Source organism: Lygodium microphyllum, chromosome 10 (assembly GCF_053477565.2).
Source record: "Lygodium microphyllum isolate KBCC chromosome 10, Lygodium_microphyllum_v1.1.10, whole genome shotgun sequence".
NCBI classification, from domain to species: domain Eukaryota; kingdom Viridiplantae; phylum Streptophyta; class Polypodiopsida; order Schizaeales; family Lygodiaceae; genus Lygodium; species Lygodium microphyllum.
In genome coordinates this window covers 96,950,862-96,965,222 of record NC_141144.1, presented here as the reverse complement: position 1 = coordinate 96,965,222, position 14,361 = coordinate 96,950,862, and positions in this window count along the sequence as shown.

Below are 14,361 nucleotides of genomic sequence, written 5' to 3'. Positions count from 1 at the left end.
TAATCCTTTCCTAGACCATTCAAGGTCACAGAAACTAAATCATCATCTTCCACTGGTGACCCAATGAAAGCAAGTGCATCTGCAATCTTCTTCACCTTCATGTGGTAGTCGTTGATGCTCATATTTTCTCTTTGCACATTGTGTAACTCTTGCTTGAGCTGCATTTTCCTGGCTTGCGTATTTGTGCTATACATTTTTGACAAAGTATCCCATGCCTCCTTTGGCGTACTTGCATCCTGAATATGCACAATCATAGAGTCTGAAATGCTGATAGACAGCTAGTACATAACTTTCCTGGCTCTCTCATGCCATGTTTTAAATGCCTGCATTTGCTGTTGATTGGGAACATCAGGGAGAACTGGTTCTTCTTCATTTCCTGCAACAAATTTCCAATATCCTTTTCCCATAAGGAAATTCGTCATTCTAAACTTCCATGCTTGGAAGTTGTTCTTGTCAAGCTTTTCAGTGACAATCTGTGAAAGAGAATCAGATGCCATTACAGAAGACTGCAAAAAATTCTGTCACTGCAAAGACCACAGCTTCACCCTCACAAGGGAAAATCTGCAAAACTGGCGAAAGTGGTATTTGACCACACAGTCACTTCCTAGTGACGATTTTGCATCAACAGGCAACAGGGATGATTCTGTAACTCCCAATGTCTCTGCGCACAAGCATACAGAGCAATTTTTACAGTAACTATTCACCGACCTGTAGAACAGTGGCTGCACAGCATAAAACTGGGCCTTTTCCTGAGTGCGTGCAAAAAACTTCCGCCTCCAAAACAGGCCCCGAAATGGCCTCAAATAAAAAAAACAAGGTTGCCAAGGGCTAAAGCCCTTACCCGCAGCATATACTGCCCTCTTGCTTCACCGCGAAGGGCATCTCAACCTGAGACAATGCACTCCTGCACTTTCCGGTTGTGCTACCTGCAGAGATCTGCTCCCAAAACAGAAAATGAAAGCAACACTGCTCCTCTTACCAGAACACCGCGAGCTTGGCTTGCTTTCTTGAGCTCCTTACCATGAACAAGGCTCTGATACCATGTCAAGATTGTGGGAGAGAAGGAAGGAGTCTCGCTTGAAGCTTTCTTGCTTGCACAATGGGGGAAGACACACAAGGGTGGAGGCTGAAAACAGTTTTCCTCTTCTTAGTTGTGTAAGCCAAAAGAACTCTAGTACAAAGAAATAGAAGAACCCTATATATGGGTCTCAAACCAAACTCAACTAACTAAGGTGGCATACTAACTGAGCCACGAACTAGAGTAGATAAGGATATCTATCATGTAGCTATTATTCATGGGCGGTGTACCAACCGCGTCTGCAACTGACAAGTCGGTGACATAAATACACAACGGTCACCCTGGCGTATCACGAGTGGAGCTCGATATCTCAACAAGAACTTGCTTGATATTGTTTTTATATATCACATGATAAGATTACGTGAAGGAACCAGTGCTTAAACAAGATTAATTAAAGAAGCTGATTGTTATATGTCAAATTAATGTGTTAGATAATTACATAACTAAAACAAACCGAGGAAAGTGCGGAGGATGGACCATGGGTCCGTCCTACGGTTGGGTGGTCCCGGTTAGCCGGGAACTTTTCTCATAAATCTCGAAAGACAGTGGAATGATCATCATCATCAAAAAAGAATAACGAGAACGATGACCTAGAGTTACGTCTTACCCGATTTACGTTGTTTTAGGGGAACGGAATGGGACTATGCCTTATGGCAGAGAGGTTGAGCTTTGCATCCCTCTCGTTTCCCATTCTCCTTGAACCAAGTGCAGCATGAATCTGCTTCGGACCTGGCGTTTCTGTGTAAAGTAGTTCGCTCGGGTCTGACGCTAGTTGCTGTTAGCTAGTGACCCATTAGGAAAACCCTAATTCCAGTCGATCCTAAGTGGAAATGGCCAGGATACTTCCACTACGTGGCAGACGCGGGAAGAACTAGATCGCAAAACCCGTAACATTCCATGGGAGTGTCGGGTGGAGCTTTCTAGACATCCTTTCCGATGGACTGCTAAGACGTGTCCTGGATGATACTAGGGGACACATTACAGTTGGTATCAGAGCCGACCAACAACGGAATTATTTTTATGAGATCTCAATAAAATGAAGTAAAGAAATTGTTGCTGTCCAAACATTTCCTCATCTTCAATACTGTCTTGCAGAACTATGAAGCGTGGAAAAAGTTTTTGGTGTTCTGGGTCATGTTTATGACTGCAATGCATTCTCCACATTATAGACAAAGAGTTGGGATGATGAACATCCTGGAGCAGATTTATAATCCATCACCTTTATATATAGAATGAAGATGGACTTGGTCTTCAGGAATCTACTACATAGCTGCCCACCAGTTCGCTTATCTACAGACCAACCTAAAAAGGATCAAGTGGTTGGAAGACTTGAAAGTCGTGAAGCTGTTCATTTTTGTGGAAGCTCACGTAAATTTGACTTTACATATTCAAGGTCGGAGGGTTGAAATGAACTCATATGTATATGAGGAAGCAACCCATGTAATCCCAGCCGACAGGATTAAGGTGTTGGGCCGCCATGAGAAGTATGGATTCCAACGAAAAGGATATCCTGAACTTCCAATGAATTATCGATTCCTAAAGATCCATGACCCAAAACCCTACTATTACACAGTTCCTGTAGAAAAATGCAATACAATGTTTTTCTCCCCAAACTAAATGTAATGATTGGATTATCAACACACGAGACGTTGTATAAAAGTTACGCCCATGTAAATATAAATAATGACTTCTTTTATCAATATCTGACTGTGCATCAGAGTTGTTAAAAAGTTAAGTAGCTTCATGATTTACGAGATAACTAAACTAAAGATAAGCTAACGTCAATTATCATATAATAACGTTATGAAAAAACTTTTATCCAGGCACAACCCCAGGTATAGGTTCCAAATTCGCCCCCTACATCAAGTACTGCTGTGATCCAGGAGAAGAAGTTCCTCCTCAAGCAGATAAAGCCACCCGAGTTTTACGGGAGAGGCAGATTCGTCCAATCTGATGCTGAAATTTGGATTGAATCTATGGAGGATTACTTTGAAGCAGCTGGTACTGCACCTACCAATCAGGCCATGCTCGCCAAATTAAAACTCACTGGTGAAGCTAGACTATGGTGGAAACAATGGTGCAGGGATCAAGGGACTTCAGAGGGGCCCGTTACCTGGGAGAAGTTAAAGAAAGCCGTGCAGGGGATATATTTGCCACCTGCATATCGTACACAAAAAATGAATGAGTTCTACGAGCTAAAACAGCTAGGACTCACCCTTGACGCATACTACTCTAAATTTGTCTCACTCTTAAAGTATGCGCCATAGATGGACATGACGCAGCAGGTGTCCAAATTTTGCGCAGGCTTAAATCCACCCGTAAATACCCGTCTCGAATCTATGCGTCCGTCAGATCTTTAGGATGCACTCATTCGAGCGGTGCCTATAATTCAGGAAGTGCAAGTTAGACCAAGGGGTAACAGAAATTGGTCCTATAGCGACCCGAACAGAGGAACATTCAGACCCCAAGTGAAGAGAGTTCAAGGTCACAATCAGGGACAAAGGAAGAAAGCAAGGACAAATAACGTCAACAACTTTGTTCCTACTCAAAGTAATGGCCGAAACCTCCGATGTTTCCACTGCAACGAACTCGGTCACTTCAAAAGGCAATGTCCCAAGCTCAGCGAGGGACATCGTCAAGATGCAGGCCGCGGTCAAGGAGCCGCCACCCGTGGAAGAGAAAGAACTGCCTGCATGACCAATAGGCAAAGATGCGAAGCAGAAGAAGAGGAAGATCCGACTATGGAAGCAGAATTCGAAAGAGCGACAGTCCATGCTGCTTTACACAAGAAGGGGCCGAATCGCCAGTTCTCGATGATTCAAACATCGTCGGACTATCAAGGTAAAGGTTTCAAAACCTTGATTGATTGTGGCAGTACACATTCCTTTATCTCACCAGCATGTGCAAAAAGATTAGGAATAGCCACAGAAGAAGCACCTACCCTACTTGTGGAATTGACAAACGGTCGTGAGGTAACTTGTACCAGGCAAACTGCTAAGGAAGAATTCTTTCTGGGAGGAAAGAAAACCTCAATCAAATTCAGAGTCATGAATTTAGGTATCCATGAGTGTCTACTCGGGATGGATTGGCTTAAGCCTAATGACGCCCACATCCACTGTGGAAAGGGTCAAGTTTCCTTTCGAAACTCTGAAAGGGAGTTTGTTACAACTCAAGGTGAGGCAGGAGTGCCAAGAATCCAGTTAGCCAAAGTATCGCGGATCATAAAAGGAGTCAGAAAAGGATTACCCGTTTATCTGATCAAACTTAACAAGTTAGATCAAAAGCAAGAGTCTCATGAAGGAGCTTCTTGGCTAAAGGAATACGCTGACGTATTCCTTGAGGAATTGATTGAACTTCCGCCTCCAAGAGAAGTTGATCATGAAATTAGGCTAGTGCCTGGAGCTGCGCCAATTGCAAAGAGACCTTATAGAATGCCCATACCGGAAGCTATTGAGTTGAAGGAACAACTCAAGCAACTGTTAGATCAGGGTTACATCCGACCTAGCAACTCACCATGGGGAGCTCCAGTACTATTCCAGAAAAAGAAAGATGGGACACTTCGACTATGTATTGATTACCGAGGGTTGAATCAATCAACAATCAAGAACAAGTATCCTATTCCTAGAATAGATGAGCTTCTGGATCGCCTTCAAGGTGCAAAGATCTTCTCCAAAATTGATCTCAGGTCAGGTTACTACCAAATAAGGATCAAGGAAGAAGACATTCCAAAAACGGCCTTCAATACAAGATATGGGCACTTTGAGCTCTTGGTTATGTCATTCGGGCTTACAAATGCACCTGCCACCTTCAATAGATTAATGCAGGATATTTTTAGACCATATCTTGATGATTTCGTGCTTGTCTTCTTCGATGACACTTTAGTCTATTCTAAACAGGAAGAAGATCATGAACCTCAACTACGGATTGTCCTTGAGACAATGAGGTCTCATAAGCTGTATGCAAAAATGAAGAAGTGTGCATTCTTCAAGCGTCAGATTGAATATCTAGGATTCATAGTATCATCAGAGGGAATATCAGTAGACCCAGCCAAAGTCAGGGATGTGCTTGAATGGCCAATACCAGTATCCGTCAAAGAAATACGTAGCTTTCTTGGCTTGACAGGATGGTATAGGGTCTTTATCAAGAACTACGCTTTGACTGCAGCACCTCTTACAGACTTACTAAAGAAGCAGACTTCTATTACATGGTCAACTCCCGAACAAAATAGTTTCGACAAATTGAAGCAAAGTTTGGTATCGGCACCTATCCTAAAACTTCCAGACCTCAATAAGGAGTTCGAGGTAGTAACTGATGCCAGCATTCTTGCCTTGGGGTGTATACTTATGCAGGAAAGTCATCCAGTAGCATACTCTTCAAGGAAATTGAAGAGTCATGAAAAGAATTATGCCACGCATGATCTGGAATTATTAGCTGTCATCCATGCTCTAAAGCTTTGGAGACACTACCTGTTGGGTAACAAGTTTACTTTGGTAACCGATCATAAGAGTCTCAAATGGATTTTTACCCAGAACGAGCTCAACATGAGGCAACGTCGGTGGATTGAAGTATTGGAGGAGTATGATTTTGAAATCAAGTACCGACCAGGGAAAGAGAATGTAGTTGCCGATGCACTCAGTCGCAAGGCATTCCTAAATTCCCTAATCTTGCAGAATCCATCAACGGCCAGATCTTTGGCTACAAAGGTATCTATGCCAAGCAACCCTATACTGGAACTAGCTAGAGAGGAAGCAAGCCGTGATTTGGCCTACCAAACAATGATAAAAGAAATATCTACCAAGGAGCAGAATCTGAAGTTACAAGCCAAGTATCAGGAGTTTTTCATTGATAATGGACTCGTCTGCTACAGAACAAGGCTGTGTATACCAACAAGCCAGTCACTTAAGCAGAAGATATTATGGGAAGCTCATAATTCCCCTTTCGCAGGACATCCTGGCTATGCAAAAACTCTTAATACAGTTAGGAAGAGCTACCACTGGGAGAGGCTCAAAGGTGATGTTCTCAAGTATGTCACTGAATGTTTGTCTTGTCAACGTATCAAGGCCGAACATGTCATGATGCCAGGGAAACTGCAACCGCTTGACATTCCTCAAATGAAATGGGAATTCGTCAGTATGGATTTTGTTGTGGGCCTACCCCAAGTCCAAGGAGGATATAATTCCATTATGGTTGTGGTTGACATGCTTACCAAGGTTGCACACCTGATTCCAGTAAAGACAAACTATAAAGCCTCCGACATTGCAAGATTGTTTATCAAGGAGATATTCAAGCTACATGGGTTACCTAAAAGAATCATTAGTGATCGAGATTCTCTCTTCACATCCCACTTCTGGAGAGCTATCTTTGAAGCTATTGGGACTCAACTCTGTTTTAGCACCGCCTACCATCCCCAAACGGATGGACAAACAGAGCGAGTGAATCAAATCATTGAGGATATGCTTAGGGCATACTGCTGTCGAGAGCCGAAGAGGTGGATTCAATACTTGCCATTAGTTGAATTTGCCTACAATGCTTCTTACCAGCAGAGCATTCAAATGACCCCTTTCCAGGCATTATATGGTCATGATTGTCGAAGTCCCCTAAACTTTTCTGATCCAACCCTAAGAGTTGAAGCTTCAAGACAAATGTTGGAGAACATGGATGATCAAATAAGGTCAATAAGACAAGACATACAAGCAGCCAAGGATAGACAAAAGGCATATGCAGATTTGAAACGTCAAGAAAGAGTCTTCAAAGAAGGAGAAATGGTCTTCATTCGAGTACGCCCTAAAAAGAGTTCTCTATCCCTAGGAGAATGCAAGAAGCTAAGTCCAAGGTATTGTAGGCCGTATAAAATCCTCAAATGCCTAGGACCCAATGCTTATAAATTGCAACTCCTTGAGAACCTAAAGGTTCATAATGTATTCCATATCAGTCTATTAAAAAAATATATACCCAATCCTAATCATGTACTTAATGACCAACAAATTGTAATGCCTAGCCAAGGAGTCCTTGAACTAAAGCCAGAAAGGATCTTAGATGTTAGGGAAAGATAGTTAAGATCTAGAACCTTGAAAGAATGCCTTGTCCAGTGGAAAGATTATCCCCAAGAGGATGCCACTTGGGTAGATGAAGGCACTCTCAACCATCAATATCCCCAGTTTATCTCGAGATGAGGACATCTCAATTCCTCCAAGGGGGAAAGAATGTAAAAGTCCGCATGAAAAGAAAAAAAAATTTGATTGGGCTTTTGAAAAAAATTTATTTTATTTCCCCCCCTTATCCCTCCAGCCGACTGACGAGCTCGAGGGGGGGGAGGGAAATAGAAGGAGTTACGAAGCTCCTTGGTGGAGCTTGTGGAGGGAGGGAGGGCTTGTGTGTTGACACGCAGAAGGAGAAGATCCCCCTCCCTCCACTATTTCAACGAGGGGAGGGGAGGGGCCGTAGGACAGAGAGAAGGCTGGGGGGAGACCGTGAGGAGAATCGACACCGTTGCCGACGTTCAATCGCTGTGAAGAGAGAGGGGATGGGACACTGTTGATTGGCCGCCGCCTCCAAATCCCCCCCCCCCCCCCCCCGCGAGGTCGGACGACCATAACCACCCCCCCAAAGCTTTTGGAAGCTTGGAAGCTTCCAAAGGGGGGGGGCCTCTTTAAACCCCCTTCATATACCCTACTACCCCCTTTGTTATTTTTTTTTCCCGGGGTTAAAATCCCTTAAGCCCCCTTTCATTTTCCCCTCCCCCGTGCTAAAACCCTTTCCCCTGGATTTCAAAAATTTTCACCCCCTCCTTGTACGTTATGAAGCCCTTTTAACCCCCATATCCAAAACCCTTTTCCATGGGTATTAGAACTCCCTCCGCCGGGATTTAAAAATCCCTTAAATCCCCTTTCACCCTCGTACTAAAGCCCTGTTTCTTTCACTTGGAGTCACTTTTCCCCCCCCCCCCGAGCACAAAGGCCTTAAGGGTCTTATTACTTCTTTACCTGTGTATAGTCCCTAAAAGACCTATCCCCTTGGCTTTGGAATCACTCTTCCTGTGGCCTCTTAAAACCACTTCTCCCGTAATTACCCCTTAAGCCTTTACCTTGGCATCGAAAACCTTTCACCCTCCCCCATGTGTAAGCCCCCATAAGCCCTTTTTCTCCAAGTTTGACCTAAGGGTCCTTAGACCCTTACTTATAATCTTTACGGCTATTATTTTTCCTTAAAGCTCTCCTACACCTTGTGTCTTCTCCAAACCTTGTTATTTCCGTTCGTGCGAGCTTACAAAGACCATTAAGCCTTCCCCATGGCTTCAATGGGTCTTAGTTGTAAAAGTTTCTAAAAATACCCTTTTCAATTCCCGAATTCAAGGAGGGAACCTTCCAAAAACTACTTTGACGAACGGTGCAAGGAGCGACGGTTGAGTCCTAAGGAGAAGTTGTAAAGCTGCTTCCACGTTCGACGGACCACACTTGCGATGCCTCCTAAGAAAGTCCAAGGCGTAGCCGCGGGAGGGTCATCTCCTGGTATCCATGTGGATATCTCACCTCAAAGCCAGGTTGTCTTCTTGATGTTAATTCGGGTTTTAGTCAATCATGAAAAGAAAAATTATTAAGGAAATATATATATTTGTTCAAATTAATTCTAACGAAGGAGTTAGCTTATGAATGACAATGGATTCAAATTAGCTTTCCTCAAATTGCATCAAGCATTATAAAATAATAGGCAATACTATTCATTTACTATAGTATTATAGTCCTAAAATGAAGAAATTATATCTTGCTCCATTAGTCTTATTCTTTTCGCAACGAATCATGGCAAAATGGCTAAATTCATGAAAGGTTTCTTTCGATGCTCAAACTACTAGAGAGTTATCTTTGCTAGTTGCAAGGCAACTGTTGTTAATTGGCATGAGTTTATCTTTAAAGAAAACGGAAGTTAAATGTTAGAAATCAACAAGTATAAAAATTAGACATACGAAATCATTTGGGAAGAAAATGTAATGGGGAATTGCTGGATGATACTTCATTAACACTTTTCCCCTGCAAATTGAGGACTTGGAACAAATAAAGTGTGTATTCACCAATTCCTTAGCTAGGTATTTGTCCCAAGGAGTATCGTCACTCTTTGTATCATCATGGCATTATGCTATATGCCAAATTAAACTGTGTTAATTGAGAAAGTAATCAAAGATAGTAAAACCGTGACAAGACGAGTAAGATTACCTTCCTAAAGCGGACCAAATCAATCTTTCCAAAAGATAACCGGACCAATCTAAACGTAGAAACATTCATACCCTAAAACATTGGACTACTTACCTTACCATAAGGACAATAAATTCATAAAGATAAGAAATTAGGGTTCGTCCCTAAGGTTTTCAAATGAAGAAACCCTAGGCCTGACATACATCAGATTAAGGAGTCTAAACAGATTATCCCATCGTCTGACTTGCGCAACATATATGAAATAATTTTGTGAATTGATTCACAAGAAGAAAAGGGAAAAAACCCTTTTCAAAGACGGCAGATCCTTACGCAAGTTATCTTGCAAAAAGACGTAGTTTTTGGATATCCTTCAAAATAAGAAAAGTTGTAAAATAGAAACTAGCATGTCTACGGTACCTTAGGGTTAACCAAGCTAGGTATACCCTACATCCGAATGTAAGGGATCTTGCCAAGTTACAAGACATCTTAAGAACGACTGCTGATACACTCAAAAAGGAAAGATCACTTCTTTAGCAGTTTGCCATACAACTGGGTTGGTTAATGGAAATGTTTGTGCTTGCTAGAGATTTTAGAGCTCTGTTTAATTTATGAATTACAAATTAAATAAGTATCTATACTTCAGGTTAAAAGCTTGAAGGGAGAGGCAGCTTCAGTTACCCCCGACTGCCTGCCTGACCCTAACCAAGGGGGTTGTTTGACCGTGCCGAGAACGTGGACCGAACCCGCCACGAGAGGTCTCTCCGTTGAGTTCTACTTGGAGCAGGAGGACGCTTGGGTGCCAGGGGGGGCTCTGGCCATAAATCCTTCGCCTTCCGGGTCCTGCACAAGGGGCTAATGCGACTGAGGATTGGATCCCGAAGCCCGTATACTAGTTGACGGGCGGAAGCTTGGAATAGTGATCCTTGGAGATTACTTGTTAGCCTCCGGGCAGATTATGGATAAGCCTATGGGCGGAACTTCTTGTAATTCAAAGATAAAATGATGAGATGTTGAAAGAACTTACTTGATATTGTTTTTATATGTCACATGATAAGATTACGTGAAGGAACCAGTGCTTAAACAAGATTAATTAATGAAGCTGATTGTTATATGTCAAATTAATGTGTTAGATAATTACATAACTAAAACAAACCGAGGAAAGTGCGGAGGATGGACCATGGGTCCGTCCTACGATTGGGTGGTCCCGGTTAGCCGGGAACTTTTCTCATAAATCTCGAAAGACAGCGGAATGATCATCATCATCAAAAAAGAATAACGAGAACGATGACCTAGAGTTACGTCTTACCCGATTTACGTTGTTTTAGGGGAACGGAATGGGACTATGCCTTATGGCAGAGAGGTTGAGCTTTGCATCCCTCTCGTTTCCCATTCTCCTTGAACCAAGTGCAGCGTGAATCCGCTTCAGACCTGGCGTTTCTGCGTAAAGTAGTTCGCTCGGGTCTGACGCTAGTTGCTGTTAGCTAGTGACCCATTAGGAAAACCCTAATTTCGGTCGATCCTAAGTGGAAACGGCCAGGATACTTCCGCTATGTGGCAGACGTGGGAAGAACTAGATCGCAAAACCCGTAACATTCCATGGGAGTGTCGAGTGGAGCTTTCTAGACATCCTTTCTGATGGACTGCTAAGACGTGTCCTGAATGATACTAGGGGACACGTTACAACAATGCTAACCAAACCTCAAGTGTGTTTGGAGCTACATGATGGGATCATCTTTCTTTCCCCATTGGACGCAAGAGTTGTGCTCATGATCCCTTATTGAAGATAGAACCCTATCTTTTGGAGACTATACAAGTTTTTCAATGTGGGAGTGTGATGGAGGCAGGAGTTCCCTTACTCTGGTGGTCATGGATTTGGAGTCCCTATACCCTACCATGGCTATGCCTTGTAATCAAAGTTGTATTACTAAAAATTTTGGAAGTGTTTTGTGTTAGACATTGGTTCTTCTTCTTTAACAAGGTTTGCGAGGACACTTCACATTTTAGTGTGGGAGGAATTGTAAACCCAATGTTTTGAATAATGATTGTGATTTAGATGCTGTCTATATGAGCATCAAGAATGTGCCAGAGACTAAGAGACTCTCTTGTAAGAATGAGTTAGGGGAGCAACACAAGAGTGTTGTAAAGCTCACTAAAAGGATCTTTAGTGTTAAAATTTTGTGAGGAGAGAAAAGACTTGGAAAGTGAGTTTGGGAATCCCATTGACAAGAACCAAGAGAGGTTGAGTTTGGAAAAGCCAAAGATAGAGGAGTTCCTCTCAAATTTATTGCCTTATGAGAAGATTTTCAATAGTGATGTGTCTAAGAGTGAACCTCCCAGTGTAGAAGTGAATAGAGAGTGTGTTGATGTAAGTAATGTCCACTATTTTTATGAGTTTAAGAGTGATGATCTTTTCAAATTAGTGAAACTTTGAGATGTGATCTAGGTAGTGATGAGAGTCATGCTTTGACTCTAAATGACCTTGTTGGCTATTGTGATGATGAGGTTGAGTTTGAGATTAGTGGGCCTTGTAAAGCACACTTCAATGAATTTGTGAGAAATGATAAGAGTGAATGTGGCAACAATGAGGAAGTGGTGGAGAACTTCTTTTTCAAGATACTAAGATATGGGAGTTTGATTGGTATTGGGACTCTGAGGGTCTAGAAAGTTAGGTAGAAGGATATTTAAAATAGTATGTAAGGAAATATTTGAAGAAGGTAAAAGAGATTGAAGAGAAAAGGTCACATGAAGCTAGAAGGACATCGCAAAGTTCTCAAGAGATTGAGGAAGATGCATTAGAAGGAGAAGTTGAAAAACTAGAATAAAATAAGGTGTCTTTGGGAGATATTGAAGGGTTCAATGTAGTGAGAAGTATTGATGTAAGAGACCAACAAAAAATGAAGTTAAGAAGCCACATCTATGCATTTTCATGGAACAAATGAAGGATAGAAAATAGAGATTTTGGTTTTGAATATTGTTTTGAATAGAAAAAGAAATCTTTGAGCGATAAAAAAAGAGACCAAGGGTTATAATAAAGGAATGGCTAATTGATGTTGTATCATTTTATGATTGGTGCTGCGCATAATTGCTTAGAGACTGGGGGGTGGGCTAAATATGTCACGTGCTTTTGAAAAATTGCAAATGTGGCTATTACTTTTGTGGTTTAACAATGAAATAAAAATTGAGCTCTTTACAAGCTAGGAGTTTGCGCCTTATTAAGTTTTGATTTCTCATAATACTCCAAACTTCGTTTGTGAAGATTGATTGTGTGTACAAGTTGGAAAGAAGCTCGATGAAAAAGTCTAAGCAACCCTAAGAATTGAGGTAAGACTTCTATGCCCTAACTTCTTGCATAGTGGGACAAGAGGGACACATGACATAGCAATTTGTTCAAAACATAAGTACATGAGATTGCATCTTCACTAAGCACTCACCTTCTAGCACATCTTTCTCCAAACTTTTGGTATATGCTAGGAACATTTTGGATTGAGAGGGAAAGGAGGTAGGATGAGCTTAGGGCCACAAGAGGGACACATGCAAGACATAACAATTTGTTTATAGCAGAAGCACATGAGGTTGCACCTTCACACTGAGAGCACTAATCTTCTAGCACATCTTTCTCCAAAATTTTGGTATATGTTAGGAACATTTTGGATTGAGAGGAAAAGGAAGTAGGATGAGCTGAGGGCCATGATAGGTTGACATCAATTGTGAGATTGGGGTTTTTGTTGATCAATACTACTATTAGGAGTTGTTTGTGAGTGTGGGGATTGAGAGGAGTTCTATCATCAATTGAGAGGTGAGGATATAAATGCTAAAAGATTAATGATATCAAGGAACTTTGTTTGCAAAATGCATTGGGTATTAAGTTATATGTAGGCTGATCTTCTCCAATGCATTCATTCTTCTTATGTAAACATTGGGTGTTTGGCTTACACAACATAATCATCAATGCACTTCTTTTCACCAAAATTGAATGGTTGAGCACATTATAAAATCTATTGTATAAGCATCTCTTTGCTTAAGGGTGCTCTGAGGGTTGTGCACATGAGCCCTAGATAATGGGCTTAGTATCAAGTTTGGGCCTTCTCTATCGATCTTCAAGAAGAGAGCTATAAGATGGGACTTAGAAGAGTGTAGGTTCCTTGCCATCATGATAGGTGAGAAAGAGGAGAGTTTATGTATTGATATACATATGTGCATTTGTTTTCTATCTTATGGCCTCTTCTTTGTGGGTAGAACACACACACACGCACACACATGTATATGTATATATATGAATGTGAGTATATGTATATTTGAGGCATATTAGACATACTTATGTACAACCATAAAAGTTTGTGAAGAGTGGGTGTTGGGTTTATGTAAGTTTGTAGTAATATTTATGTGCTAGTTTATAGTGTTTGTGCACGTACACATGTGCTTGTTTGCCAAGATATATGTTTATATGTGCTTTTGTGTGTGAACATATGCTTACATGTTTGTGAAGTATGCTTTATGCATGAGAACAAGGGCATGCAAAGCCTTATCCTTAAGACCATAAAAGGCAAGCTTATCAATCACACATGAAAAGATGATGAAAAGGAAGGTGGCAAAGATGGCAGAGGGTTTGAGAGAGGATGTAGGAGTTTTTGTGGCTACACTGTGGATGATCTTAGGGGCCAGACCTTAGTTGTAGTCTCATGGGGGGGGACATGGCTGAGATGTTGGGGAGCACTAGGAGTTTAAGAAGGAGATGCCTCTATTATAGTACTAATAGACTCGAACTCAGAGGGGGATTTGCTAGATTTTTAAAGGGAGCCATAGCTTGAGAGCAACAGAAAGAGGTGGTAGCCATTTCATGTGACTAGCAAGGCTCAGTTTTAAGGGATCTCCTACACTATTGAAAGGATTCTTTTGAGAAGGCCACTTGAAGAGCCTTAGACTTGTGTCGAGGGAGGAGATAGACATCTCGTGCTGGCTTACTACTAAAAGGGACCCTTCCTCTTGCATAATCAAGACAGAGATGATATGGGTTGTGGCTACAATCTACGATGATTTGAGCGTAATTTGGTGAGAGTGGCTATAGTCTTACTGACGGGGGCAAGTTACCATAACCAT